Genomic DNA, 24585 nt, shown 5'->3' with positions numbered 1-24585 from the left:
GTGCGGGTTCTGGGGCCCAGGAATTACCTGGGTGCTCAGCGGCTGTTTGTGCATTTTACCCAGCCTTGGTCGCTGCCAATTTTAACCACAAAGTGTAATTTGCATTTTTACCATCCTATTAAAATATCTTGCTGCCTTTTCAATGGCTTGTGCCACTTCACCTGAATACGCCGATCCGTTTCTGTCTCGGAAGCTAAACAAGGTGGGGCCCGGATTCTGATGCGGATGGGCACAGAGATACCCGGTTAGCACACAGGCTGTTTGTTACCGTTTGCAGCAGTAGCGGAATCTGCTCTGGTTTGCCTGGGGTCAGTTGGATTTTACAACCGGCTAAAATGGCTTGTGTTGCCACATGCTCTAATGGCTTGACCGCACCACCCTGAACATTACCCGGAATCCTCAATGGTCTCAGGAAGCTAAGCCAGGTAGGACTGGGTCGATGCCGGATGGGACACTGCCACCAGGATACCGGTTACTGTAGCTTTTTGTTCCCGTTATTTTTAACCTTCGGAATATAACCATTATATACAAGTATACTTGCATTTTACCATGTACCAAATACCTTGTTTCCACCCTGCTCTCTATTGACACGGCCATACCCACCTGAACCGCGCCAGTCTCGTTTGATCAGGAAGCTAAACCAAGGTGGGGCCGGGTCGGCGGTACCCCAGATAGGGGCCTGCGGATGCGGTGCTGCCAAGCTGTTTACCGAATTTTTACGCAACAGCAGGGGACTGCTGCTCCATTATACCGCGGTATACCTTGCGACTTTACCATCTATAAATATCTTGTTTCACTGCCCAAATGGCTTCACGACCGCCTGCCCTGAATAAAACCGATCTCGTTTGAGTCCGGGCTGACTTCAGCAGGTGGGGCCGGTCGGGCCATGGATAAGGGGCTGCCTGGGAATACCCGGTGCTGTAAGCTGTTTATTACCATTTTACAACAGCAGGGGCTGCTCCTTCTAATTTATACCACAAGTATACTTGCATTTTACCATGTATAAATATCTTGTTTTCACCTGCTTTAATGGCTTACGGCCATACCACCCTGAATCACGCCCGATCTCGTTTGATCTCGGAAAGCTAAGCAAGGTAGGGCGGGTCAGTACTTGGATGGGAGACTGCCTGGGAATACCGGTGCTGTAAGCTGTTTATTACCATTTTACAACAGCAGGGCTATGCTCCTTTTATATACCACAAGTATACTTGCATTTTACCATCTATAAATACCTTGTGTTCACCTACTCTAATGGCTTACGGCCATACCACCGTGTATCGCACGATCTCGTTTGATCTCGGAAGCTAAGCAAGGTAGGGCCGGGTCAGTACTTGGATGGGAGACTGCCTGGGAATACCGGTTGCTGTAAGCTGTTTATTACCATTTTACAACAGCAGGGGCTCTGCTCCTTCTTTATACCACAAGTGTACTTGCATTTTACCATCTATAAATATCTTGTGTTCACCTACTCTAATGGCTTACGGCCATACCACCTGAATCACCCCGATCTCGTTTGATCTTGGAAGCTAAGCAAGGTAGGGCCGGGTCAGTACTTGGATGGGAGACTGCCTGGGAATACCCGGTGCTGTAAGCTTTTTTTATTCTACACTTTACAACAGCAGGGTCTATGCTCCTTATTTATACCACAAATGTCATTTGCATTTTACCATCTATAAATAGCCTGTTTTCACCTGCTCTAATGGCTTACGGCCATTCCACACTGAATACGCCCGATCTCGTTTGATCTTGGAAGCTATGCAAAGTAAGGGCCGGGTCAGTACTTGGATGGGAGACTGCCTGGGAATACCGGTGCTGTAAGCTGTTTATTCTACATTTTACAACAGCAGGGCTCTGCTCCTTATTTATACCACAAGTGTAATTGCATTTTACCATTATAAATTCTTGTTTCACATGCTCTAATGACTACGGCCATACCACCCTGAATATGCCGATCTCGTTTGATCTCGGAGCCTAAGCGAGGTAGGGCGGGTCAGTACTTGGATGGGAGACTGCCTGGGAATACCCGGTGCTGTAAGCTGTTTATTACCATTTTACAACAGCAGGGGCTATGCTCCTTCTATATACCACAAGTATACTTGCATTTTACCATCTATAAATATCTTGTTTTCACCTTCTTAAATGGCTTACGGCCATACCACCCTGAATACGCCCGATCTCGTTTGATCTCGGAAGCTAAGCAAGGTAGGGCCGGGTCAGTACTTGGATGGGAGACTGCCTGGGAATACCGGTGCTCTAAGCTGTTTATTACCATTTTACAACAGCAGGGGCTATGCTCCTTCTATATACCACAAGTATACTTGCATTTTACCATCTATAAATATCTTGTTTTCACCTTCTTTAATGGCTTACGGCCATACCACCCTGAATACGCCCGATCTCGTTTGATCTCGGAAGCTAAGCAAGGTAGGGCCGGGTCAGTACTTGGATGGGAGACTGCCTGGGAATACCGGTGCTGTAAGCTGTTTATTCCCATTTTACAACAGCAGGGGCTATGCTCCTTCTATATACCACAAGTATACTTGCATTTTACCATGTATAAATACCTTGTGTTCACCTACTCTAATGGCTTACGGCCATACCACCGTGAACATGCCCGATCTCGTTTGATCTCGGAAGCTAAGCAAGGTAGGGCGGGTCAGTACTTGGATGGGAGACTGCCTGGGAATACCCGGTGCTGTAAGCTTTTTTTTTCTACACTTTACAACAGCAGGGTCTCTGCTCTTATTTATACCACAGTATATTTTGCATTTTACCATCTATAAATATCTTGTTTTCACCTGCTCTAATGGCTTACGGCCATACCACCGTGAATTACGCCCGATCTCGTTTGATCTCGGGAAGCTAAAAGGTAGGGCCGGGTCAGTTACTTGGATGGGAGACTGCCTGGGAATACCCGTTGCTGTAAGCTGTTTATTACCATTTTACAACAGCAGGGGCTATGCTCCTTCTATATACCACAAGTATACTTGCATTTTACCATGTATAAATACCTTGTGTTCACCTACTCTAATGGCTTACGGCCCATACCACCGTGTATCCCCGATCTCGTTTGATCTCCGGAAGCTAAGCAAGGTAGGGCGGGTCAGTACTTGGATGGGAGACTGCCTGGGAATACCCGGTGCTGTAAGCTTTTTTTTACCATTTTACAACAGCAGGGTCTATGCTCCTTATTTATACCACAAGTGTACTTGCATTTTACCATCTATAAATATCTTGTTTTCACCTTCTTTAATGGCTACGGCCATACCACCCTGAATCACACGATCTTTTGATCTCCGAAGCTAAGCAGAGGTAGGGCCGGTCAGTACTTGGATGGGAGACTGCCTGGGAATACCCGGTGCTGTAAGCTTTTTATTACCATTTTACAACAGCAGGGGCTATGCTCCTTCTATATACCACAAGTATACTTGCATTTTACCATGTATAAATACCTTGTGTTCACCTACTCTAAAGGCTTACGGCCATACCACCGTGAACATGCCCGATCTCGTTTGATCTCGGAAGCTAAGCAAGGTAGGGCTGGGTCAGTACTTGGATGGGAGACTGCCTGGGAATACCCGGTGCTGTAAGCTTTTTATTCCCATTTTACAACAGCAGGGGCTATGCTCCTTCTATATACCACAAGTATACTTGCATTTTACCATGTATAAATACCTTGTGTTCACCTACTCTAATGGCTTACGGCCATACCACCGTGAACACGCCCGATCTCGTTTGATCTCGGAAGCTAAGCAAGGTAGGGCCGGGTCAGTACTTGGATGGGAGACTGCCTGGGAATACCCGGTGCTGTAAGCTGTTTATTACCATTTTACAACAGCAGGGTCTATGCTCCTTATTTATACCACAAGTGTCATTTGCATTTTACCATCTATAAATATCTTGTTTTCACCTGCTCTAATGGCTTACGGCCATACCACCCTGAATACGCCCGATCTCGTTTGATCTCGGAAGCTAAGCAAGGTAGGGCCGGGTCAGTACTTGGATGGGAGACTGCCTGGGAATACCCGGTGCTGTAAGCTGTTTATTACCATTTTACAACAGCAGGGGCTATGCTCCTTCTATATACCACAAGTATACTTGCATTTTACCATGTATAAATACCTTGTGTTCACCTACTCTAATGGCTTACGGCCATACCACCGTGAATAGCGCCCGATCTCGTTTGATCTCGGAAGCTAAGCAAGGTAGGGCCGGGTCAGTACTTGGATGGGGATACCTGGGAATACCCGGTGCTGTAAGCTTTTATTTACACTTTTCAACAGCAGGGTCTCTGCTCCTTATTTATACCACAAGTGTCATTGCATTTTACCATCTATAAATATCTTGTTTTCACCTGCTCTAATGGCTTATGGCCATTCCACACTGAATATGCCATCTCGTTTGATCTTGGAAGCTAAGCAAGTAGGGCGGGTCAGTACTTGGATGGGAGACTGCCTGGGAATAACCGGTTGCTGTAAGCTTTTATTCTACACTTTACAACAGCAGGGGCTCTGCTCCTTTATTATACCACAAGTGTTTGCATTTTACCATGCATAAATATCTTGTGTTCACATGCTCTAATGGCTTACGGCCATACCACCCTAATTATGCCCGATCTCGTTTGATCTCGGAAGCTAAGCAGGGTAGGGCTGGGTCAGTACTTGGATGGGAGACTGCCTGGGAATACCCGTGCTGTAAACATGTAAGCTTTTTATTACCATTTTACAACAGCAGGGGCTATGCTCCTTCTATATACCACAAGTATACTTGCATTTTACCATGTATAAATACCTTGTGTTCACCTACTCTAATGGCTTACTGACCATACCACCTTAATTATGCCCGATCTCGTTTGATCTCGGAAGCTAAGCAAGGTAGGGCCGGGTCAGTACTTGGATGGGAGACTGCCTGGGAATACCCGGTGCTGTAAGCTGTTTATTACCATTTTACAACAGCAGGGTCTGTGCTCCTAATTTATACCACAAGTGTCATTTGCATTTTACCATCTATAAATATCTTGTTTTCACCTGCTCTAATGGCTTACGGCCATACCACCCTGAATACGCCCGATCTCGTTTGATCTCGGAAGCTAAGCAAGGTAGGGCCGGGTCAGTACTTGGATGGGAGACTGCCTGGGAATACCCGGTGCTGTAAGCTGTTTATTACCATTTTACAACAGCAGGGGCTATGCTCCTTCTATATACCACAAGTATACTTGCATTTTACCATCTATAAATATCTTGTTTTCACCTTCTCTAATGGCTTACGGCCATACCACCGTGAATACGCCCGATCTCGTTTGATCTCGGAAGCTAAGCAAGGTAGGGCCGGGTCAGTACTTGGATGGGAGACTGCCTGGGAATTACCGGTTGCTGTAAGCTTTTTCTTACCATTTTACAACAGCAGGGGTCTATGCTCCTTATTTATACCACAAGTGTACTTGCATTTTACCATGTATAAATATCTTGTTTTCACCTGCTTTAATGGCTTCACGGCCATACCACCCTGAATAGCCCGATCTCGTTTGATCTCAGTAAGCTAAGCAAGGTAGGGCGGGTCAGTACTTGGATGGGAGACTGCCTGGGAATACCGGTGCTGTAAGCTTTTTATTACCATTTTACAACAGCAGGGGCTATGCTCCTTCTATATACCACAAGTATACTTGCATTTTACCATGTATAAATACCTTGTGTTCACCTACTCCTAATGGCTTACGGCCATACAATGCTGCGATCTCGTTTGATCTCGGAAGCTAAGCAAGGTAGAGGCGGGTCAGTACTTGGATGGGAGACTGCCTGGGAATACCGGTGCTGTAAGCTGTTTATTCTACACTTTACAACAGCAGGGTCTCTGCTCCTTATTTATACCACAAGTGTCTTTGCATTTTACCATCTATAAATATCTTGTTTTCACCTGCTCTAGTGGCTTACGGCCATACCACACTGAATACCCCGATCTCGTTTGATCTTGGAAGCTAAGCAGAGTAGGGCCGGTCAGTACTTGGATGGGAGACTGCCTGGGAATACCGGTGCTGTAAGCTTTTTATTCTACACTTTACAACGCAGGGGCTCTACTCCTTATTTATACCACAAGTGTATTGCATTTTACAATTTTTAATTACTTGTTTTCATGCTCTAATAAACTACGGCCATACCACCCTGAATATGCCCGATCTCGTTTGATCTCGGAAGCTAAGCAAGGTAGGGCGGGTCAGGTTGGATGGGAGACGCCTGGGAATACCCGGTGCTGTAAGCTGTTTATTACCATTTTACAACAGCAGGGGCTATGCTCCTTCTATATACCACAAGTATACTTGCATTTTACCATCTATAAATATCTTGTTTCACCTTCTTTAATGGCTTACGGCCATACCACCCTGAATCGCCCAATCTCGTTTGATCTCCGAACCTAAGCAAGGTAGGGCGGGTCAGTACTTGGATGGGAGACTGCCTGGGAATACCCGTTCTCTAAGCTTTTTATTACCATTTTACAACAGCAGGGGCTATGCTCCTTCTATATACCACAAGTATACTTGCATTTTACCATGTATAAATACCTTGTGTTCACCTACTCTAATGGCTTACGGCCATACCGTGAACATGCCCGATCTCGTTTGATCTTGGAAGCTAAGCAAGGTAGGGCGGGTCAGTTCTGGATGGGGAGATGCCTGGGAATACCCGGTGCTGTAAGCTTTTATTTACACTTTACAACAGCAGGGTCTGTGCTCTTATTTATACCACAAGTGTATTGCATTTTACCATCTATAAATATCTTGTTTTCACCTACTCTAATGGTCGGCCATACCACCTGAATCCCGATCTCGTTTGATCTCGGAAGCTAAGCAAGGTAGGGCCGGGTCAGTACTTGGATGGGAGACTGCCTGGGAATATTCCGGTGCTGTAAGCTGTTTTATTACCATTTTACAACAGCAGGGGCTATGCTCCTTCTATATACCACAAGTATACTTGCATTTTACCATCTATAAATACCTTGTTTTCACCTTCTTTAATGGCTTACGGCCATACCACCCTAGATCACGCCCGATCTCGTTTGATCTTCGGAAGCTAAGCAAGGTAGGGCCGGGTCAGTATCTTGGATGGGAGACTGCCTGGGAATACCCGGTGCCTGTAAGCTTTTTATTCCCATTTTAACAACAGCAGGGGCTATGCTCCTTCTATATACCACAAGTATACTTGCATTTTACCATGTATAAATATCTTGTGTTTTCACCTACTCTAATGGCTTACGGCCATACCATGAACATGCCCGATCTCGTTTGATCTCCGGAAGCTAAGCAAGGTAGGGCCGGGTCAGTACTTGGATGGGAGACTGCCTGGGAATACCGGTGCTGTAAGCTGTTTATTCTACACTTTACAACAGCAGGGTCTATGCTCCTTATTTATACCACAAGTGTATTTGCATTTTACCATGTATAAATATCTTGTTTTCCCTACTCTAATGTGCTTGCCATCCTACCGTGTTCGCCCGATCTCGTTTGATCTTCGGGAAGCTAAGCAAGGTAGGGCGGGTCAGTACTTGGATGGGAGACTGCCTGGGAATACCCGTTGCTGTAAGCTGTTTTATTCTACCACTTTACAACAGCAGGGTCTGTGCTCCTTCTTTATACCACAAGTGTCCTTGCATTTTACCATCTATAAATATCTTGTTTTCACCTGCTCTAATGGCTTACGGCCATACCACCCTGAATAACGCCCGATCTCGTTTGATCTGCGAAGCTAAGCAAGGTAGGGCGGGTCAGTACTTGGATGGGAGACTGCCTGGGAATACCCGGTGCTGTAAGCTGTTTATTACCCATTTTACAACAGCAGGGGCTATGCTCCTTCTATATATACCACAAGTATACTTGCATTTTACCATGTATAAATATCTTGTGTTCACCTACTCCTGAATGGCTACGGCCATACCACCTGAATAGCCCGATCTCGTTTGATCTCCGGAAGCTAAGCAAGGTAGGGCCGGTCAGTACTTGGATGGGAGACTGCCTGGGAATACCCGGTGCTGTAAGCTGTTTTATTCTACACTTTACAACAGCAGGGTCTCTGCTCCTTATTTATACCACAAGTGTCATTTGCATTTTACCATCTATAAATATCTTGTTTTCACCTGCTCTTGGCTTACGCCATTCCACACTGAATACCCCGATCTCGTTTGATCTTGGAAGCTAAGCAAGGTAGGGCGGGTCAGTACTTGGATGGGAGACTGCCTGGGAATACCGGTGCTGTAAGCTTTTTATTTACATTTTACAACAGCAGGGGCTCTGCTCCTTATTTATACCACAAGTGTAATTGCATTTTACCATCTATAAATATCTTGTGTTCACATGCTCTAATGGCTTACGCCATATCACCCCCTGAACATGCCCGATCTCGTTTGATCTCGGAAGCTAAGCAAGGTAGGGCTGGGTCAGTACTTGGATGGGAGACTGCCTGGGAATACCCGGTGCTGTAAGCTGTTTATTACCATTTTACAACAGCAGGGGCTATGCTCCTTCTATATACCACAAGTATACTTGCATTTTACCATGTATAAATACCTTGTGTTCACCTACTCTAATGACTACATTACCCATACCACCGTGTTTCCCCAATCTCGTTTGATCTCGAGGAAGCTAAGCAAGGTAGGGCCGGGTCAGTACTTGGATGGGAGACTGCCTGGGAATACCGGTGCTGTAAGCTGTTTATTCTACCACTTTACAACAGCAGGGTCTCTGCTCCTTATTTATACCACAAGTGTCTTTGCATTTTACCATCTATAAATATCTTGTTTTCACCTGCTCTAATGGCTTACTGGCCATACCACCCTGAATGCACGATCTCGTTTGATCTCGGAAGCTAAGCAAGGTAGGGCGGGTCAGTACTTGGATGGGAGACTGCCTGGGAATACCGGTGCTGTAAGCTGTTTATTACCATTTTACAACAGCAGGGGCTATGCTCCTTCTATATACCACAAGTATACTTGCATTTTACCATGTATAAATACCTTGTGTTCACCTACTCTAATGGCATACGGCCATACCAGCCCTGAACACCGATCTCGTTTGATCTCGAGGAAGCTAAGCAAGGTAGGGCGGGTCAGTACTTGGATGGGAGACTGCCTAAGGGAATACCGGTGCTGTAAGCTTTTTTTTACCATTTTACAACAGCAGGGTCTCTGCTCCTTATTTATACCACAAGTTATACTTGCATTTTACCATCTATAAATATCTTGTTTTCACCTGCTTTAATGGCTTACGGCCTATCACCACCCTGAATCGCCCGATCTCGTTTGATCTGGAAGCTAAGCAAGGTAGGGCCGGGTCAGTACTTGGATGGGAGACTGCCCCGGAATACCCGGTGCTGTAAGCTTTTTATTACCATTTTACAACAGCAGGGGCTATGCTCCTTCTATATACCACAAGTATACTTGCATTTTACCATGTATAAATACCTTGTGTTCACCTACTCTAATGGCTTACGTACCATCCCTGAATATGCGATCTCGTTTGATCTCGAAGCTAAGCAAGGTAGGGCCGGGTCAGTACTTGGATGGGAGACTGCCTGGGAATACCGGTGCTGTAAGCTGTTTTATTCTACACTTTACAACAGCAGGGTCTCTGCTCCTTATTTATACCACAAGTGTCCTTGCATTTTACCATGTATAAGTTTCCTGTTTTCACCTGCTCTAGTGACTTAGGCCATACCACACTGAATATCCCGATCTCGTTTGATCTTGGAAGCTAAGCAGAGTAGGGCGGGTCAGTACTTGGATGGGAGACTGCCTGGGAATACCGGTGCTGTAAGCTTTTTATTCTACACTTTACAACAGCAGGGGCTCTGCTCCTTATTTATACCACAAGTGTATTGGAATTTTACCATCTTATAAATATCTTGTGTTCACATGCTCTAATGGCTTACGGCCATACCACCCTGAACATGCCCGATCTCGTTTGATCTCGGAGGCTAAGCAGAGGTAGGGCGGGTCAGTACTTGGATGGGAGACTGCCTGGGAATACCGGTGCTGTAAGCTGTTTATTACCATTTTACAACAGCAGGGGCTATGCTCCTTCTATTTATACCACAAGTATACTTGCATTTTACCATGTATAAATATCTTGTTTTCACCTTCTTTATTGAAACTTACGGCCATACCACCGTGAACTCGCCCGATCTCGTTTGATCTCGGAAGCTAAGCAAGGTAGGGCCGGGTCAGTACTTGGATGGGAGACTGCCTGGGAATACCCGGTGCTGTAAGCTGTTTATTACCATTTTACAACAGCAGGGGCTATGCTCCTTCTATATACCACAAGTATACTTGCATTTTACCATGTATAAATACCTTGTGTTCACCTACTCTAATGGCTTACGGCCATACCACCGTGAACATGCCCGATCTCGTTTGATCTCGGAAGCTAAGCAAGGTAGGGCCGGGTCAGTACTTGGATGGGAGACTGCCTGGGAATACCCGGTGCTGTAAGCTTTTTATTCTACACTTTCAACAGCAGGGTCTGTGCTCCTAATTTATACCACAAGTGTCTTTGCATTTTACCATCTATAAATATCTTGTTTTCACCTGCTCTAATGGCTTACGGCCATACCACCGTGAATACGCCCGATCTCGTTTGATCTCGGAAGCTAAGCAAGGTAGGGCCGGGTCAGTACTTGGATGGGAGACTGCCTGGGAATACCCGGTGCTGTAAGCTGTTTATTACCATTTTACAACAGCAGGGGCTATGCTCCTTCTATATACCACAAGTATACTTGCATTTTACCATGTATAAATACCTTGTGTTCACCTACTCTAATGGCTTACGGCCATACCACCCTGAATATGCCCGATCTCGTTTGATCTCGGAAGCTAAGCAAGGTAGGGCGGGTCAGTTACTTGGATGGGAGACTGCCTGGGAATACCGGTGCTGTAAGCTTTTTCTTACACTTTCACAACAGCAAGGGTCTGTGCTCTTTTTTATACCACAAGTGTAATTGCATTTTACCATCTATAAATATCTTGTTTTCACCTTCTTTAATGGCTTACGGCCATACCACCCTGAATAAGCCCGATCTCGTTTGATCTCGGAAGCTAAGCAAGGTAGGGCCGGGTCAGTTCTTGGATGGGAGACTGCCTGGGAATACCGTTCTTCTTAAGCTTTTTATTACCATTTTACAACAGCAGGGGCTATGCTCCTTCTTTATACCACAAGTATACTTGCATTTTACCATATTATAAATACCTTGTGTTCACCTACTCTAATGGCTTACGGCCATACCACCGTGAACAATGATCTCGTTTGATCTGGAAGCTAAGCAAGGTAGGGCCGGGTCAGTACTTGGATGGGAGACTGCCTGGGAATACCCGGTGCTGTAAGCTGTTTTTTACCATTTTACAACAGCAGGGGCTCTGCTTCTTGTTTATACCACAAGTGTAATTGCATTTTACCATCTATAAATATCTTGTGTTCACCTACTCTAAAGGCTTAAGGCCATACCACCGTGAACACGCCCGATCTCGTTTGATCTCGGAAGCTAAGCAAGGTAGAGCGGGTCAGTACTTGGATGGGAGACTGCCTGGGAATACCGGTGCTGTAAGCTTTTATTCTACACTTTCAACAGCAGGGTCTCTGCTCCTAATTTATACCACAAGTGTCCTTGCATTTTACCATCTATAAATATCCTGTTTTCACCTGCTCTAATGGCTTATGGCCATACCACACTGAACAAGCCCGATCTCGTTTGATCTTGGAAGCTAAGCAGAGTAGGGCGGGTCAGTACTTGGATGGGAGACTGCCTGGGAATACCCGGTGCTGTAAGCTTTTTATTACTACACTTTACAACAGCAGGGGCTCTGCTCCTTATTTATACCACAAGTGTACTTGCATTTTACCATCGCTAAATAACTTGTGTTCACCTGCTCTAATGGCTTACGGCCATACCACCCTGAACATGCCCGATCTCGTTTGATCTCGGAAGCTAAGCAAGGTAGGGCTGGGTCAGTACTTGGATGGGAGACTGCCTGGGAATACCCGGTGCTGTAAGCTGTTTATTACCATTTTACAACAGCAGGGGCTATGCTCCTTCTATATACCACAAGTATACTTGCATTTTACCATCTATAAATATCTTGTTTTCACCTTCTTTAATGGCTTACGGCCATACCACCCTGAATACGCCCGATCTCGTTTGATCTCGAAGCTAAGCAAGGTGGGCGGGTCAGTTACTTGGATGGGAGACTGCCTGAGGAATACCCGGTGCTGTAAGCTGTTTTATTACCATTTTACAACAGCAGGGGCTATGCTCCTTCTATATACCACAAGTATACTTGCATTTTACCATGTATAAATACCTTGTGTTCACCTACTCTAATGGCTTACGACCATACCACCGTGAACATGCCCGATCTCGTTTGATCTCGGAAGCTAAGCAAGGTAGGGCCGGGTCAGTACTTGGATGGGAGACTGCCTGGGAATACCCGGTGCTGTAAGCTGTTTATTCTACACTTTACAACAGCAGGGTCTGTGCTCCTTATTTATACCACAAGTGTCCTTGCATTTTACCATCTATAAATATCTTGTTTTCACCTGCTCTAATGGCTACTGACCGCTATACACCCTGAATACGCCCGATCTCGTTTGATCTGGAAGCTAAGCAAGGTAGGGCGGGTCAGTACTTGGATGGGAGACTGCCTGGGAATACCGGTGCTGTAAGCTGTTTATTACCATTTTACAACAGCAGGGTCTATGCTCCTTCTTTATACCACAAAGTGTACTTGCATTTTACCATGTATAAATATCTTGTGTTTCACCTGCTCTAATTGGCTTACGGCCATACCACCCTGAATACGCCCGATCTCGTTTGATCTCGGAAGCTAAGCAAGGTAGGGCCGGGTCAGTACTTGGATGGGAGACTGCCTGGGAATACCCGGTGCTGTAAGCTGTTTATTACCATTTTACAACAGCAGGGGCTATGCTCCTTCTATATACCACAAGTATACTTGCATTTTACCATGTATAAATACCTTGTGTTCACCTACTCTAATGGCTTACGGCCATACCACCCTGAACATGCCCGATCTCGTTTGATCTCGGAAGCTAAGCAAGGTAGGGCCGGGTCAGTACTTGGATGGGAGACTGCCTGGGAATACCCGGTGCTGTAAGCTGTTTATTACCATTTTACAACAGCAGGGCTGTGCTCCTTATTTATACAAGTATCCTTGCATTTTACCATCTATAAATATCTTGTGTTCACCTACTCTAATGGCTAACGGCCATACCACCCGTGAACATGCCCGATCTCGTTTGATCTCGGAAGCTTAGCAAGGTAGGGCCGGGTCAGTACTTGGATGGGAGACTGCCGGGAATACCCGTTGCTGTAAGCTTTTTTTTTACACTTTTCAACAGCAGGGTCTCTGCTCTTATTTATACCACAAAGTGTCCTTGCATTTTACCATCTATAAATATCTTGTTTTCACCTGCTCTAATGGCTTAGCGGCCATACCACCTGAATACGCCCGATCTCGTTTGATCTCGGAAGCTAAAGCAAGGTAGGGCCGGGTCAGTACTTGGATGGGAGACTGCCTGGGAATACCGGTGCTGTAAGCTGTTTATTACCATTTTACAACAGCAGGGGCTATGCTCCTTCTAATTTATACCAAAAGTATACTTGCATTTTACCATGTATAAATACCTTGTGTTCACCTACTCCTGAAAGGCTTACGGCCATACCACCGTGAACACGCCCGATCTCGTTTATAGGCTAAGCAAGGTAGGGCGGGTCAGTACTTGGATGGGAGACTGCCTGGGAATACCCGGTGCTGTAAGCTGTTTATTTACACTTTTACAACAGCAGGGTCTCTGCTCCTTCTTTATATACCACAAGTGTCTTGCATTTTACCATCTATAAATATCTTGTTTCACCTACTCTAATGGCTTACGGCCATACCACCGTGAATATGCCGATCTGTTTGATCGCGAAGCTAAGCAAGGTAGGGCGGGTAGTTTGGATGGGAGACTGCCTGGGAATACCGGTGCTGTAAGCTGTTTATTCTACACTTTCAACAGCAGGGTCTGTGCTCCTTATTTATACCACAAGTGTCATTGCATTTTACCATCTATAAATATCTTGTTTTCACCTGCTCTAATGGCTTACGGCCATACCACCCTGAATACGCCCGATCTCGTTTGATCTCGGAAGCTAAGCAAGGTAGGGCCGGGTCAGTACTTGGATGGGAGACTGCCTGGGAATACCCGGTGCTGTAAGCTTTTTATTACCATTTTACAACAGCAGGGGCTATGCTCCTTCTATATACCACAAGTATACTTGCATTTTACCATCTATAAATATCCTTGTGTTCACCTACTCTAATGGCTTACGGCCATACCACCGTGAATACGCCGATCTCGTTTGATCTTGAAGCTAAGCAAGGTAGGGCGGGTCTGTACTTGGATGGGAGACTGCCTGGGAATACCGGTGCTGTAAGCTGTTTATTACCATTTTACAACAGCAGGGGCTCTGCTCCTTCTTTATACCACAAGTGTATTTGCATTTTACCATCTATAAATATCTTGTGTTCACCTACTCTAATGGCTTACGGCCATACCACCGTGAACACGCCCGATCTCGTTTGATCTCGGAAGCTAAGCAAAGGTAGGGCGGGTCAGTACTTGGATGGGAGACTGCCTGGGAATACCGGTGCTGTAAGCTGTTTTATTTACACTTTACAACAAGCGGGGGCTCTGCTCCTTATTTATACCACAAGTGTCATTTGCATTTTACCATCTATAAATAGCCTGTTTTCACCTGCTCTAGTGGCTTATGGCCATTCCACATGAATACGCCGATCTCGTTTGATCTTGGAAGCTAAGCAGGTAGGGCGGGTCAGTACTTGGATGGGAGACTGCCTGGGAATACCCGGTGCTGTAAGCTTTTTATTCTACACTTTACAACAGCAGGATTGCTCCTTATTTATACCACAAGTGTACTTGCATTTTACCATGCATAAATATCTTGTGTTCACATGCTTTAATGAAACTAACGGCCATACCACCCTGAACACGCCCGATCTCGTCTGATCTCGGAAGCTAAGCAAAGTAGGGCCGGGTCAGTACTTGGATGGGAGACTGCCTGGGAATACCCGGTGCTGTAAGCTGTTTATTACCATTTTACAACAGCAGGGGCTATGCTCCTTCTATATACCACAAGTATACTTGCATTTTACCATGTATAAATACCTTGTGTTCACCTACTCTAATGGCTGCGGCCATACCCGTGAACAGCCCGATCTCGTTTGATCTCCGAAGCTAAGCAAGGTAGGGCGGGTTGTAATTACTTGGATGGGAGACTGCCTGGGAATACCCGGTGCTGTAAGCTGTTTATTTACACTTTACAACAGCAGGGTCTGTGCTCCTTTTTTATACCACAAGTGTAATTGCATTTTACCATCTATAAATATCTTGTTTTCACCTTCTTTAATGGCTAGGCCATACCACCGAATGCCCGATCTCGTTTATCGAGCTAAGCAAGGTAGGGCGTCAGTACTTGGATGGGAGACTGCCTGGGAATACCGTGCTGTAAGCTTTTTATTACCATTTTACAACAGCAGGGGCTATGCTCCTTCTATATACCACAAGTATACTTGCATTTTACCATCTATAAATATCTTGTTTTCACCTACTCTAATGGCTTACGGCCATACCACCGTGAACATGCCCGATCTCGTTTGATCTCGGAAGCTAAGCAAGGTAGGGCCGGGTCAGTACTTGGATGGGAGACTGCCTGGGAATACCCGGTGCTGTAAGCTGTTTATTACCATTTTACAACAGCAGGGGCTATGCTCCTTCTATATACCACAAGTATACTTGCATTTTACCATCTATAAATACCTTGTGTTCACCTACTCTAATGGCTTACGGCCATACCACCCTGAATACGCCCGATCTCGTTTGATCTCGGAAGCTAAGCAAGGTAGGGCCGGGTCAGTACTTGGATGGGAGACTGCCTGGGAATACCCGGTGCTGTAAGCTGTTTATTACCATTTTACAACAGCAGGGGCTATGCTTCTTGTTTATACCACAAGTGTAATTGCATTTTACCATCTATAAATACCTTGTGTTCACCTACTCTAAAGGCTTAAGGCCATACCACCGTGAACACGCCCGATCTCGTTTGATCTCGGAAGCTAAGCAAGGTAGGGCGGGTCAGTACTTGGATGGGAGACTGCCTGGGAATACCCGGTGCTGTAAGCTTTTTATTCTACACTTTCAACAGCAGGGTCTCTGCTCCTAATTTATACCACAAGTGTCATTGCATTTTACCATCTATAAATAGCCTGTTTTCACCTGCTCTAATGGCTTACGGCCATACCACCCTGAACACGCCCGATCTCGTTTGATCTCGGAAGCTAAGCAAAGTAGGGCCGGGTCAGTACTTGGATGGGAGACTGCCTGGGAATACCCGGTGCTGTAAGCTTTTTATTCTACACTTTACAACAGCAGGTCTTTGCTCCTTATTTATACCACAAGTGTACTTGCATTTTACCATTAAATATCTTGTGTTCACATGCTCTAATGGCTACGGCCATACCACCCTGAACACGCCCGATCTCGTTTGATCTCGGAGCTAAGCAGAGGTAGGGCCGGGTCAGTACTTGGATGGGAGACTGCCTGGGAATACCCGGTGCTGTAAGCTGTTTATTACCATTTTACAACAGCAGGGCTATGCTCCTTCTATATACCACAAAGTATACTTGCATTTTACCATCTATAAATAACTTGTTTTCACCTATCTTATGGCTTACGGCCATACCACCCTGAATACGCCCGATCTCGTTTGATCTCGGAGGCTAAGCAAGGTAGGGCCGGGTCAGTACTTGGATGGGAGACTGCCTGGGAATACCGGGTGCTGTAAGCTTTTTATTACCATTTTACAACAGCAGGGGCTATGCTCCTTCTATATACCACAAGTATACTTGCATTTTTACCATTGTATAAAATATCTTGTGTTTACCTACTCTATTGCCTTACGGCCATACCACCGTGAACATGCCCGATCTCGTTTGATCTCGGAAGCTAAGCAAGGTAGGGCCGGGTCAGTACTTGGATGGGAGACTGCCTGGGAATACCGGTGTTTATTACTATTTAGCAGGGACTGTGCTCTATTTTACAATGTATTCATTTTTTTTTCTTTTTTCCTCTTTGCTACCCACCCTGTACCCATCTGTTTGTCTCGAAGCTACAAGGTAGGCCGGGTCAGTACTTGGATGGGAGACTGCCTGGGAATACCCGTGCTGTAAGCTGTTTATTACCATTTTACAACAGCAGGGGCTATGCTCCTTCTATATACCACAAGTATACTTGCATTTTACCATCTATAAATATACCTTGTTTTCACCTACTTTAATGGCTTACGGCCATACCACCCTGAATACGACGATCTCCGTTTGATCTCGGAAGCTAAGCAAGGTAGGGCCGGGTCAGTACTTGGATGGGAGACTGCCTGGGAATACCCGGTGCTGTAAGCTTTTTATTACCATTTTGCAACAGCAGGGGCTATGCTCCTTCTATATACCACAAGTGTACTTGCATTTTACCATGTATAAATATCTTGTTTTCACCTGCACTCTAATGGCTTTACGGCCATACAATCAAAAATACGCCCGATCTCGTTTGATCTCCGGAAGCTAAGCAAGGTAGGGCCGGTCAGTACTTGGATGGGAGACTGCCTGGGAATACCCGTTGCTGTAAGCTGTTTATTACCATTTTACAACAGCAGGGGCTATGTTCCTTCTATATACCACAAGTATACTTGCATTTTACCATATATAACTACCTTGTGTTCACCTACTCTAATGGCTTACGGCCATACCACCGCGAACACGCCCGATCTCGTTTGATCTCGAAAGCTAAGCAAGGTAGGGCACGGTTCAGTACTTGGATGGGAGACTGCCTGGGAATACCCGGGTGCTGTAAGCTTTTTTTTACACTTTTACAACAGCAGGGTCTGTGTCTCTAATTTATACCACAAGTGTATACTTGCATTTTACCATCTATAAATATACTTGTTTTCACCTGCTCTTATGGCTTACGGCCATACCAACGCGGAACATGCCCGATCTCGTTTGATCTCGGAAGCTAAGCAAGGTAGGGCGGTCAGTACTTTGGATGGGAGACTGCCTACGAATACCGGTGCTGTAAGTTGTTTATTCTACACTTTTTACAACAGCAGGGCTCTGTCTCTTATTTATACCACAAGTGTACTTGCATTTTACCATCTATAAATATACTTGTTTTCACCTACTCTAATGGCTTACGGCCATACCACAGTGAACAGCCCGATCTCGTTTGATCTCGGAAGTAAGCGCAAGGTAGGGCCGGGTCAGTACTTGGATGGGAGACTGCCTGGGAATACCCGGTGCTCTAAGCTTTTTATTACCATTTTACAACAGCAGGGGCTATGCTCCTTCTATATACCACAAGTATACTTGCATTTTACCATGTATAAATACCTTGTGTTCACCTACTCTAATGGCTTACGGCCATACCAAGCGAACATGCCCGATCTCCTTTGATCTTGGAAGCTAAGCAAGGTAGGTCGGGTCAGTACTTGGATGGGAGACTGCCTGGGAATACCCGGTGCTGTAAGCTGTTTTATTACACTTTCAACAGCAGTGTGTTCTTTATACCACAAAGTAATTGCATTTTACCATCTATAAATATACTTGTTTTCACCTCTCTAATGGCTTACGGCCATACCAACCTGAATACCGATCTCTTTATCTTCGAAGCTAAGCAAGTTAGGGCCTCAGTACTTGGATGGGAGACTGCCTGGGAATACCCGTGCTGTAAGCTGTTTATTACCATTTTACAACAGCAGGGGCTATGCTCCTTCTATATACCACAAGTATACTTGCATTTTACCATCTATAAATACCTCTTGTTTTCAACTCCTTTTATGGCTTACGGCCATAACCCCTGAATCACCCGATCTCGTTTGATCTCGGAAGCTAAGCAAGGTAGGGCCGGTCAGTACTTGGATGGGAGACTGCCTGGGAAATACCCGTGCTGTAAGCTTTTATTACCATTTTACAACAGCAGGGGCTATGCTACTTCTATATACCACAAGTATACTTGCATTTTACCATGTATAAATACCTTGTGTTCACCTACTCTAATGGCTTACGGCCATACCACCCTGAACACGCCCGATCTCGTTTGATCTCGGAAGCTAAGCAAGGTAGGGCCGGGTCAGTACTTGGATGGGAGACTGCCTGGGAATACCCGGTGCTGTAAGCTGTTTATTACCATTTTACAACAGCAGGGGCTCTGCTCCTTGTTTATACCACAAGTGTAATTGCATTTTACCATCTATAAATACCTTGTGTTCACCTACTCTAATGGCTTACGGCCATACCACCGTGAACACGCCCGATCTCGTTTGATCTCGGAAGCTAAGCAAGGTAGGGCCGGGTCAGTACTTGGATGGGAGACTGCCTGGGAATACCCGGTGCTGTAAGCTGTTTATTACCATTTTACAACAGCAGGGGCTATGCTCCTAATTTATACCACAAGTGTAATTGCATTTTACCATCTATAAATATCTTGTTTTCACCTGCTCTAATGGCTTACGGCCATACCACCCTGAACACGCCCGATCTCGTTTGATCTTGGAAGCTAAGCAAGGTAGGGCCGGGTCAGTACTTGGATGGGAGACTGCCTGGGAATACCCGGTGCTGTAAGCTTTATTTACACTTATAACAGCAGGGCTTATTTATACACAAATTCATTTTACATCGTAAATTGTTATCGCTTATGCCATACACCCGACCACGTAGAGCAGAGGGGAGGAGCTAGCGACAGTGTGCAGGAGTGTGAGTGTAGAGCAGACTTGTGTGAGTGAGCAGAGTGTTTGTGAATTGTTTGTAAGTTGGTTAATTGCCTGAAATACGTTTTTTTTGTTTTCTTTTCTTTCGTTTTTGCCCCCTAGCAGCACAGGCTGCAGGGGGACAGTTTTATTTGTTAGGTGTGAGTGAAGTGTGTAAAAAACCGAAAAAAAGTTAGAAAAAAAAAAAAATAAATAAAATAAAAAGGGTGATGGCAGGGAGAGATAAAGAGTTTGTGGTGGAGGGAATGCACAGAGATAGGAGTAGGAGTTTAATAAGGAGAGGTGACGATAGAACAAAGCAAGTAGGTGAGGATAGAGAGAAGCAGGAACTGATGAGGAGAAAGGAGCACATGGGGAGGCCAGTAATGGCGGAGGCACGGGTGGCAGAGCAGATGGTGAAGCACACGGTGGTGGAGGCGGAGCCACGGAGAGCGGACGTGGCAGCTGTACCTGTACCGGAAACGTCACGGGCGGCAACGCAAGTGGTGGAGCCGGAGGGGACAGCTGTGGACACGAGAGGGCTGGACAAAATGGCGGCCCGCATGGCAGAGCGGACGAGTCTGGAGGGGAATGACCCAGAAACAAAGAGAATGAGACCAGACGGAACGGGTGGTTTTGTCCAGAAACGGGTTGAACATCGTTATCGCCAAGAACTGACTGTTCGAATGAAAGTGCAGGCGCAAGAGGAGCTGCCAATCCTGGAACTTTTGACAGTGATTCGTTTCATGGCTGGGGGTTTACTAGCCTGCAGACAAGTGGAGAGAAACGAATATGAAGTGACTCTGACAGAGGAGAAAGGGAAGATAAATATGTTGAAGGGATTCAAGGTGGGCGATGTGGAGGTGATGGTAACGGACTTATGTGTGAACGAGGTGATGGTGTCCTTTATGAAGCTGCCAGCCTACATAAATGACAACGAAATTCTGGACAAGCTGAGGATTTGGGGAGTGACGCCGACGTCGGCGATTCGACGGCGGATGTGGCCAGGGACGAACGTGGCGGACGGGACCCGTTTTGTGAAAGTGAAATTCGAAGGAGTGGTGAAATCCCTGCCCTACTCGGCGAAGTTTGCGACGGCGCAAGGACCGCAGTTCTTTCGAGTACTGCACAATGGGCAATTTAAATCTTGCAGGCTGTGCTTGGACCCGGAGCACCTGATGAAGGATTGTCCACAGTTTTTCTGCTACAAGTGCAAAGAACAAGGACATTACAGTCGAGACTGCACGGCGGAGGTGAGTAGGTGCCAGGTGTGCCAGAGTAAACGTACTGAATGCATTTGCAATGAAAGTAAAACAGATGAGGAACTAAGTGAAATTGCTGATGATGATAATATGGTGAATGATTCGGATGTGGGGGGGAATGATGTGGAATCTGATGTTGAGGTACGATCAGAACAGGGAGGGAGTGGTGAAGAATCAGAGGAAGAGGAAGGGGAAGAGGAGGTTACAGCACTAGGGGTGGTGGTGAGTAGGTCAGATGCGACCGTGCAGGAGACTGAGACTGTGAAGGGTCCGGCAGGCGGCGCATCTTTTGCTCCGGATAGTTTAGATAAGATTCAGTTTAACACTGAGGAAGTTTTGGCACGAAGTAAGGAGGAAGGGAGAGGAGTGGTGAAACACATCACGCCTCCTCCCAAACAAATTACGGGATTGCAGACAAAACACAAATCTAAATCCGAGACGAAACTGACCGCTCCTCCTAAACCACCTGATAAACCCCAAGCGGCCTCCGAAGGAATGGTTTTTGGGGAAGACAGAGATTTATTCGATAACATTGATCCAAGTCAGAATGAGTTCGAATTACCATCTTATCAGGTAAAAAAGAAAGACAGGATAGCGAGGGGGGCAAAAACGTTTTCAAAAACATGACACACGGAATGTTTGTGATGGCACATCTGGTACCTACCTTTCTCATGTTGTTGTTAGCCTCACTAAATGTCAACGGACTAAGGAACAAGAATAAACTGAATTCTCTACTGGAATCTGTTGAATTTGATGTACTCTGTGTTCAAGAGACTAAGTGGGATGAGCAAGAGGCGGATGTACAGAAGGAACGATGGACTGGACAATTATATGTGAGTAATGGAATGAATGGGAATGGTGGTGTGGCTGTGTTTTGCAAGAATGGAAGAGTAAGTGATGTGAAGTTGGTGTATGCAGATGATGTGGGAAGAATGTTAGTGTTATCTATGATGTATGAAGGGACGGAAATAAGATTGATAAATGTATATGCGCCAAATGTGGAAAAAGATAGATTCAGATTTTTTCAGAACATAACTAAATGGGTCTCGTTAAGTACAATTATAGTGGGGGATTTTAATGTGGTCCAACATAAAATGGATTGCTCGAGTAACAATGTCTTTAAGACAGACACAAGCAGGAAAACATTACAGGAATTGTGTAATAAAAAAGGAATGTGTGATGTATGGAGAGCTACTTATCCTGACAAAAGGGATTTCTCAAGACACCAAGTGGTGTTGAATATTATGAAACAGACGAGAATAGATTTATGCCTAGCTACGGCTATGGTGTGCAAATGGATCATGGATCCGGAATATGTAAAGAATGTTTGGAGTGATCATTGTGTGTTTAAATGTAAACTGCTGAAGGAAGAGAAAAAAAGAAAGGGAGGTTTGTGGTGTTTAAATGTGAGTCATCTGGAAGATGAAAAATATGGTATGATTGTAAATAAAATGTTAGAGGATGCAAAATGGGAAATAGGCTTAAATGATGATGTGTTGGTGTGGTGGGAGGAGTTTAAAGAGAGGATTAAAAAGAAAAGTATTAAATATAGTAAAGATAAATATATTATAGATACAGCCCTAGAAAAAAAATTGTATATTAAATTAAATAATGAAACTGTAAAATTAGATATAAATCCGGCATATAGTACGGATGAATATGAAATTATTAAAGCACAATTAAAACGAATGGAAGAATATAAGTGTAGGGGGGCTGCTATTCGCAGCAAAATTAGAAATTATATAGAGGGAGAGAAATGCACTGCATTCTTTCTAAGAATGGAGAAAAATAATCAAAATAAAACTAATATAGAGGAACTGGGAACTGAGGAGGGTAATATGACTAAAGATAATGTGGAAATAATGATGGAAATTAGGAAATATTATATGAATTTGTTTGATAGTCAAGAAATAGATAGTGTGTGTGTGAATCGTGTGTTGGGGAGTTTGAAACGGAGGTTGGGAGAGGATGATAAGGAATGGTGTGATGCGGATTTTACGGATGCGGATGTGGATTTAGCTATAGATGGGTTAAACTTAAATAAGAGTCCTGGGGCGGATGGCCTGCCAGCTGAATTTTATAAAAAGTTCAAAGATAAAATCAGACCAATATTACAGATAATTTTTCAGAACATGCAAAAACAAAACAATAAACCGGAATCTTTTTCAGGGGGGGTCATAAACATTTTTTATAAAAACAAAGGAAGTAAAACTCATCTGGACAACTACAGACCAATTAGCTTACTTAACACAGACTACAAAATCCTGGCAAAAATTCTGGCAAATAAAATAAAAACAGTAATCCATCAACTCATAGGTCATACGCAGTCATACAGCATACCAGGGAGGGACATAACAGATTCAATCATTACAGTAAAGGACACAATAAGGACAATGGCAGGGGGCGCAGGGGTATGGATAGGGATTGATTTGATGAAAGCGTTTGATAGGGTGGAGCATTCTTTTTTGTTTGGGATTTTGAGGAGGTTTGGTTTTGGGGAGGGTTTAATAGGATGGATTGAGTTATTGTATAGGGATGTATATAGTGTGGTGAAATGTAATGGTAGGTACACGGAGAAGGTGAGGATAGGTAGATCAATTAGACAGGGCTGTCCTCTGTCATCATTGCTGTACAGTTTGGTTGCAGAACCTCTGGCAGCAATGGTGGCAGAGGATAGCCTCATTCACGGTGTAGAGGTAGGCATAGGTAACAGGGTTAAAATGGTGCAGTATGCAGACGACATAAATTTTTTCACATCTAACAGTCAGGAGGTAAGTAGATTCATCACACATTTGGAACAATATCAATCAGCATCAGGGGCAAAGGTCAATATTAGCAAATCAGAAATAACTACATTTGGAACAGATACATCACAGGCAGCAACATGGGGGTTTTCACGGGTTGTTAATCCACGGAAGGTTTTGGGTGTATATATAGGGGCAGATGAGGAGGAGGCGGATAGGCAGTCATGGGAGGGGGTAATTAAGAAGGTGGAGAGGGTGTTAAATATGTGGAGAATGAGGGGTTTGTTGGTTAGGGGGAAGGTAACAATTATAAATGTTCTTTGTCACTCACTGGTTACACATGTTCTGAGCACTACGGTTTTACCGAGTTGGGCGGTGGGGCGCATAAATAGTTTAATTGATGGGTTTTTATGGAGGTCGAAGGGGGTGTGTGTTAGGCATAGGGTAATGATTAATGGGGTTAAAGAGGGTGGTTTGAAGTTGATAGATGTAGGGGTGAGAAGGGATGCGGCTAGGATAAAATTGGTGGGGAAGTATTTGGATGGTGGGTGTGAGGCGGGATGGAAAATGTATTTTGGGGATTTATTGAGGGGGTTTGGGTCGTGTGGGGATACAAATTTATGCGTAACGCATACGGCGGATGGCCTCCGTCACCTCCCTGGCTTTTACAGGGAGGTGATGGAGGCCTGGAAGAAAGTGCTACCTAGTGTCAATCTTGAGTGTGTGTCAAAG

The 24585-nt window shown here is 45.0% G+C and overlaps 23 non-coding genes and 36 pseudogenes across 23 annotated transcripts; all 59 read left to right on the top strand.

The window, feature by feature from the left end:
* The first annotated feature begins 1032 nt into the window (after nt 1-1032).
* On the top strand, nt 1033-1151 carry LOC120550372 (annotated as a pseudogene).
* Nucleotides 1152-1254: 103 nt separating this feature from the next.
* LOC120550326 lies at nt 1255-1372 on the top strand (annotated as a pseudogene).
* A 104-nt stretch (nt 1373-1476) lies between these two features.
* Nucleotides 1477-1594, top strand: LOC120550309 (annotated as a pseudogene).
* Nucleotides 1595-1702: 108 nt separating this feature from the next.
* LOC120550467 lies at nt 1703-1821 on the top strand (annotated as a pseudogene).
* Nucleotides 1822-1921: 100 nt separating this feature from the next.
* On the top strand, nt 1922-2038 carry LOC120549953 (annotated as a pseudogene).
* Nucleotides 2039-2142: 104 nt separating this feature from the next.
* LOC120550234 lies at nt 2143-2260 on the top strand. Its single transcript, XR_005637705.1, has one exon. It is a non-coding gene; the product is annotated as a 5S ribosomal RNA (ribosomal RNA).
* A 104-nt stretch (nt 2261-2364) lies between these two features.
* Nucleotides 2365-2482, top strand: LOC120550093. The gene has a single exon (XR_005637571.1). It is a non-coding gene; the product is annotated as a 5S ribosomal RNA (ribosomal RNA).
* A 104-nt stretch (nt 2483-2586) lies between these two features.
* Nucleotides 2587-2704, top strand: LOC120550253 (annotated as a pseudogene).
* A 329-nt stretch (nt 2705-3033) lies between these two features.
* Nucleotides 3034-3151, top strand: LOC120549958 (annotated as a pseudogene).
* Nucleotides 3152-3474: 323 nt separating this feature from the next.
* LOC120550119 lies at nt 3475-3593 on the top strand. The gene has a single exon (XR_005637596.1). It is a non-coding gene; the product is annotated as a 5S ribosomal RNA (ribosomal RNA).
* Nucleotides 3594-3697: 104 nt separating this feature from the next.
* LOC120549977 lies at nt 3698-3816 on the top strand. The gene has a single exon (XR_005637470.1). It is a non-coding gene; the product is annotated as a 5S ribosomal RNA (ribosomal RNA).
* A 105-nt stretch (nt 3817-3921) lies between these two features.
* On the top strand, nt 3922-4040 carry LOC120550219. The gene has a single exon (XR_005637691.1). It is a non-coding gene; the product is annotated as a 5S ribosomal RNA (ribosomal RNA).
* Nucleotides 4041-4144: 104 nt separating this feature from the next.
* On the top strand, nt 4145-4262 carry LOC120550273 (annotated as a pseudogene).
* Nucleotides 4263-4583: 321 nt separating this feature from the next.
* On the top strand, nt 4584-4701 carry LOC120550317 (annotated as a pseudogene).
* A 112-nt stretch (nt 4702-4813) lies between these two features.
* Nucleotides 4814-4933, top strand: LOC120550268 (annotated as a pseudogene).
* A 105-nt stretch (nt 4934-5038) lies between these two features.
* Nucleotides 5039-5157, top strand: LOC120550208. The gene has a single exon (XR_005637680.1). It is a non-coding gene; the product is annotated as a 5S ribosomal RNA (ribosomal RNA).
* Nucleotides 5158-5261: 104 nt separating this feature from the next.
* Nucleotides 5262-5381, top strand: LOC120550105. Its single transcript, XR_005637582.1, has one exon. It is a non-coding gene; the product is annotated as a 5S ribosomal RNA (ribosomal RNA).
* Nucleotides 5382-5924: 543 nt separating this feature from the next.
* On the top strand, nt 5925-6040 carry LOC120550319 (annotated as a pseudogene).
* Nucleotides 6041-7011: 971 nt separating this feature from the next.
* On the top strand, nt 7012-7134 carry LOC120549916 (annotated as a pseudogene).
* Nucleotides 7135-7241: 107 nt separating this feature from the next.
* LOC120550484 lies at nt 7242-7357 on the top strand (annotated as a pseudogene).
* A 327-nt stretch (nt 7358-7684) lies between these two features.
* LOC120550496 lies at nt 7685-7803 on the top strand (annotated as a pseudogene).
* Nucleotides 7804-7911: 108 nt separating this feature from the next.
* On the top strand, nt 7912-8028 carry LOC120549944 (annotated as a pseudogene).
* Nucleotides 8029-8352: 324 nt separating this feature from the next.
* LOC120550458 lies at nt 8353-8472 on the top strand (annotated as a pseudogene).
* Nucleotides 8473-8802: 330 nt separating this feature from the next.
* LOC120550501 lies at nt 8803-8918 on the top strand (annotated as a pseudogene).
* Nucleotides 8919-9908: 990 nt separating this feature from the next.
* On the top strand, nt 9909-10026 carry LOC120550389 (annotated as a pseudogene).
* Nucleotides 10027-10134: 108 nt separating this feature from the next.
* Nucleotides 10135-10253, top strand: LOC120550124. The gene has a single exon (XR_005637600.1). It is a non-coding gene; the product is annotated as a 5S ribosomal RNA (ribosomal RNA).
* Nucleotides 10254-10357: 104 nt separating this feature from the next.
* Nucleotides 10358-10476, top strand: LOC120550009. The gene has a single exon (XR_005637500.1). It is a non-coding gene; the product is annotated as a 5S ribosomal RNA (ribosomal RNA).
* A 104-nt stretch (nt 10477-10580) lies between these two features.
* Nucleotides 10581-10699, top strand: LOC120550324. The gene has a single exon (XR_005637717.1). It is a non-coding gene; the product is annotated as a 5S ribosomal RNA (ribosomal RNA).
* A 104-nt stretch (nt 10700-10803) lies between these two features.
* LOC120550328 lies at nt 10804-10921 on the top strand (annotated as a pseudogene).
* Nucleotides 10922-11025: 104 nt separating this feature from the next.
* LOC120549923 lies at nt 11026-11144 on the top strand (annotated as a pseudogene).
* A 105-nt stretch (nt 11145-11249) lies between these two features.
* LOC120550524 lies at nt 11250-11364 on the top strand (annotated as a pseudogene).
* Nucleotides 11365-11468: 104 nt separating this feature from the next.
* LOC120550378 lies at nt 11469-11585 on the top strand (annotated as a pseudogene).
* A 103-nt stretch (nt 11586-11688) lies between these two features.
* LOC120550353 lies at nt 11689-11806 on the top strand (annotated as a pseudogene).
* A 106-nt stretch (nt 11807-11912) lies between these two features.
* Nucleotides 11913-12031, top strand: LOC120550116. Its single transcript, XR_005637592.1, has one exon. It is a non-coding gene; the product is annotated as a 5S ribosomal RNA (ribosomal RNA).
* Nucleotides 12032-12358: 327 nt separating this feature from the next.
* On the top strand, nt 12359-12477 carry LOC120550157. The gene has a single exon (XR_005637632.1). It is a non-coding gene; the product is annotated as a 5S ribosomal RNA (ribosomal RNA).
* A 330-nt stretch (nt 12478-12807) lies between these two features.
* Nucleotides 12808-12926, top strand: LOC120550196. The gene has a single exon (XR_005637669.1). It is a non-coding gene; the product is annotated as a 5S ribosomal RNA (ribosomal RNA).
* Nucleotides 12927-13030: 104 nt separating this feature from the next.
* Nucleotides 13031-13149, top strand: LOC120549997. Its single transcript, XR_005637489.1, has one exon. It is a non-coding gene; the product is annotated as a 5S ribosomal RNA (ribosomal RNA).
* Nucleotides 13150-13249: 100 nt separating this feature from the next.
* LOC120550539 lies at nt 13250-13368 on the top strand (annotated as a pseudogene).
* Nucleotides 13369-13473: 105 nt separating this feature from the next.
* LOC120550478 lies at nt 13474-13591 on the top strand (annotated as a pseudogene).
* Nucleotides 13592-14132: 541 nt separating this feature from the next.
* Nucleotides 14133-14251, top strand: LOC120550184. The gene has a single exon (XR_005637658.1). It is a non-coding gene; the product is annotated as a 5S ribosomal RNA (ribosomal RNA).
* A 105-nt stretch (nt 14252-14356) lies between these two features.
* Nucleotides 14357-14471, top strand: LOC120550469 (annotated as a pseudogene).
* Nucleotides 14472-14575: 104 nt separating this feature from the next.
* LOC120550346 lies at nt 14576-14693 on the top strand (annotated as a pseudogene).
* Nucleotides 14694-14800: 107 nt separating this feature from the next.
* Nucleotides 14801-14915, top strand: LOC120549964 (annotated as a pseudogene).
* Nucleotides 14916-15019: 104 nt separating this feature from the next.
* On the top strand, nt 15020-15138 carry LOC120550205. The gene has a single exon (XR_005637678.1). It is a non-coding gene; the product is annotated as a 5S ribosomal RNA (ribosomal RNA).
* Nucleotides 15139-15670: 532 nt separating this feature from the next.
* On the top strand, nt 15671-15789 carry LOC120550008. Its single transcript, XR_005637499.1, has one exon. It is a non-coding gene; the product is annotated as a 5S ribosomal RNA (ribosomal RNA).
* A 104-nt stretch (nt 15790-15893) lies between these two features.
* On the top strand, nt 15894-16012 carry LOC120550172. The gene has a single exon (XR_005637647.1). It is a non-coding gene; the product is annotated as a 5S ribosomal RNA (ribosomal RNA).
* A 104-nt stretch (nt 16013-16116) lies between these two features.
* Nucleotides 16117-16234, top strand: LOC120550305 (annotated as a pseudogene).
* Nucleotides 16235-16338: 104 nt separating this feature from the next.
* On the top strand, nt 16339-16457 carry LOC120550107. The gene has a single exon (XR_005637584.1). It is a non-coding gene; the product is annotated as a 5S ribosomal RNA (ribosomal RNA).
* Nucleotides 16458-16557: 100 nt separating this feature from the next.
* Nucleotides 16558-16676, top strand: LOC120550383 (annotated as a pseudogene).
* Nucleotides 16677-16779: 103 nt separating this feature from the next.
* LOC120550096 lies at nt 16780-16898 on the top strand. The gene has a single exon (XR_005637573.1). It is a non-coding gene; the product is annotated as a 5S ribosomal RNA (ribosomal RNA).
* Nucleotides 16899-17005: 107 nt separating this feature from the next.
* On the top strand, nt 17006-17122 carry LOC120550504 (annotated as a pseudogene).
* Nucleotides 17123-17389: 267 nt separating this feature from the next.
* LOC120550310 lies at nt 17390-17508 on the top strand (annotated as a pseudogene).
* A 330-nt stretch (nt 17509-17838) lies between these two features.
* On the top strand, nt 17839-17959 carry LOC120550355 (annotated as a pseudogene).
* Nucleotides 17960-18291: 332 nt separating this feature from the next.
* Nucleotides 18292-18410, top strand: LOC120550511 (annotated as a pseudogene).
* Nucleotides 18411-18514: 104 nt separating this feature from the next.
* Nucleotides 18515-18631, top strand: LOC120549949 (annotated as a pseudogene).
* A 310-nt stretch (nt 18632-18941) lies between these two features.
* On the top strand, nt 18942-19057 carry LOC120550488 (annotated as a pseudogene).
* Nucleotides 19058-19160: 103 nt separating this feature from the next.
* On the top strand, nt 19161-19279 carry LOC120550404. Its single transcript, XR_005637725.1, has one exon. It is a non-coding gene; the product is annotated as a 5S ribosomal RNA (ribosomal RNA).
* Nucleotides 19280-19383: 104 nt separating this feature from the next.
* Nucleotides 19384-19502, top strand: LOC120549976. Its single transcript, XR_005637469.1, has one exon. It is a non-coding gene; the product is annotated as a 5S ribosomal RNA (ribosomal RNA).
* Nucleotides 19503-19606: 104 nt separating this feature from the next.
* Nucleotides 19607-19725, top strand: LOC120550097. The gene has a single exon (XR_005637574.1). It is a non-coding gene; the product is annotated as a 5S ribosomal RNA (ribosomal RNA).
* Nucleotides 19726-24585: the final 4860 nt, after the last annotated feature.

This window comes from Perca fluviatilis, chromosome 20 (assembly GCF_010015445.1).
Source record: "Perca fluviatilis chromosome 20, GENO_Pfluv_1.0, whole genome shotgun sequence".
Taxonomy (NCBI): domain Eukaryota; kingdom Metazoa; phylum Chordata; class Actinopteri; order Perciformes; family Percidae; genus Perca; species Perca fluviatilis.
This window is presented reverse-complemented; position numbering and strand designations above follow the sequence as displayed.